Raw genomic sequence first — 2,084 nt, 5'->3', positions numbered from 1 at the left:
AGTTTTAATCCAAGTTTTAGTTCTTTAATCTCTCTTTTGTTCATCCTTTATTTTGGGTAATTGAAGATTATTTGGGTTACTATTGGGAGATTGACAACCTCTCAATCTAGCATTCAAGTACTTCTATTATTCTTGCTTTATTATTGGAATCATTAGTAGGTATAATCTCTTAATCCCTTTTTAATTATTGTTAATTACTTTCATTTATTCATCATGTTTCATATTGTTGGTATGATTGACAACCTTGCTAGCATGATCAACATGATAATGAGTGAGTAGTCTCTTAGCTAGGGTTAATGGGTGATTAGGGGAAACCAACAAGGGGAATGATTCATGCTTAAATTAATATGCTTTCATGTTTTATTTGCTTGCTTGTTTTGATCTCAACTCATGCACAGGTTATATATGATGAAATGCTAAGCCTATGAATCCTTGCATTTACTATCATCTCCTATCTTTTCAATGAGACTTGTAAGACATAACCCAACTCGAGTCTCATTAGACCATGCATGTTGTTGAGTAGGGAAGATTAAGTCGACTTGTAGGTGTTGTACAATCTAATCGATTCGGCTCCGGGACCCAAACTTTCCTAGGATTGTAAGATATAACCCAACTCAATCCATCACAACAATAATTGCTTGCTTATAATTTGAGAACATGTTTGTATGATCATATCCCATGATTCCCCTATGATCCCATGACACCCTAGTGCCTTTAATCAATTGTTTGCACCCCTTTTTATTCATCTTACTTGTTTATTTTCATTGTTATTCTAGTTTAGTAACCTTCTACATCAACCCAATTTGTGACACCCCTTAGACACCACTAGTTACAATAGAAATCTCATTTCAACTCCCGTCCCTTGGGATCCGACCTTTACTTGCCTCTTTACTAATTGTAGAGTTGCTTGTTAAGCTATAAATTGTGTTTTGATTCGACCGTAACCAACGACCACATCTATTTACTTGTGAATACGAAACGGACCGATCAAAAATGGCGCCGTTGCCGGGGACGGTGTTTGTTTGACTTAGATTTCCTTTTTGTTATTAGTTGTGTCTTTCTTCGCCTTGAGGAAGTAAAAATCCTCAAGGTTTGTTCTAATTGTTTTTGAGTTGTTTGATATTTTGCATGTCTAGAAGGTTACAAAAAGATTTGTTACCTTTTGACCGTGAAATCGAAAGAACCTTGACGAACAATAGGAGACTTGTTAGGAGGAATTTGAGGGGTGTTGGTGAAGTTGTTCAACCCACTAGTGAGTTTGTCAATCCTTTCGCAATAGAAGGAGAAGAAAACCCATTACACAATATCCCACAAAATCCACCTACAATGCCAAAATTCTCGTCACACTCCGTACCCACCGAGGAGAATCTACCAAATGGTACTCCTACACCGCAACATCTCACCGGAAATTTTATTGCCAAGTCCGCCTTCATCCAACTAGTTGAGAGGAGCCAATTCGGGGGAATGCCTAGTGAGGACCCTCATTCTCATATGGAAACCTTTTGCGATTATTGTGATGCTATCTCTCAAACGGGCGTGACTCAAGACCAAATAAGATGGGTCTTATTTCCTTTTTCCTTAATTGGCACCGCAAAGCAATGGTTGAAGGGCCTTGATAAGGCCACCCTTGGAATAGATTCTTGGAAGAAGTTGGCTCTAGCTTTCTACAAAAAATTCTACCCACCGGAAAAGACCAACATGCTAAGAGCTCAAATTACGGGTTTTAAGCAAAGGGATGAAGAGTCTTTGTATGAAGCTTGGGAGCGATTCAAGGGAATTTGTCGCTCATGTCCTCACCATGGACTTAGCGAATGGTTTTTGGTGCAACAATTTTGGAATGGTTTATATGAAGATTCTAGGAACATTCTCAATATGGGATCAAATGGAATGTTCACCGAAGTTGATGACAATCAAACATGGAACAAGATTGAGGAAATGGCGGTCCATAATTCACAATATAGTAGACCTCGCAAGGCTACTAGAGGAGGAAAGCATGAAGTGGACTCCGTTACTCAATTGGGTGCTCAACTTAGTGCTCACATTGACACAATCAACTTGAAGTTTGAACAAGCTATGGCTAGACT

The 2,084-nt window shown here is 38.6% G+C and overlaps 1 non-coding gene across 1 annotated transcript; it reads right to left on the bottom strand.

Annotated features, from left to right (window-relative positions):
- Positions 1 to 1,698: 1,698 nt before the first annotated feature.
- LOC141618054 (small nucleolar RNA R71) lies at positions 1,699 to 1,805 on the bottom strand. Its single transcript, XR_012531288.1, has one exon. It is a non-coding gene; the product is annotated as a small nucleolar RNA R71 (small nucleolar RNA).
- Positions 1,806 to 2,084: the final 279 nt, after the last annotated feature.

The sequence above is a fragment of the Silene latifolia genome, chromosome 1 (genome assembly GCF_048544455.1).
Source record: "Silene latifolia isolate original U9 population chromosome 1, ASM4854445v1, whole genome shotgun sequence".
Lineage (NCBI taxonomy): Eukaryota > Viridiplantae > Streptophyta > Magnoliopsida > Caryophyllales > Caryophyllaceae > Silene > Silene latifolia.
This window is presented reverse-complemented; position numbering and strand designations above follow the sequence as displayed.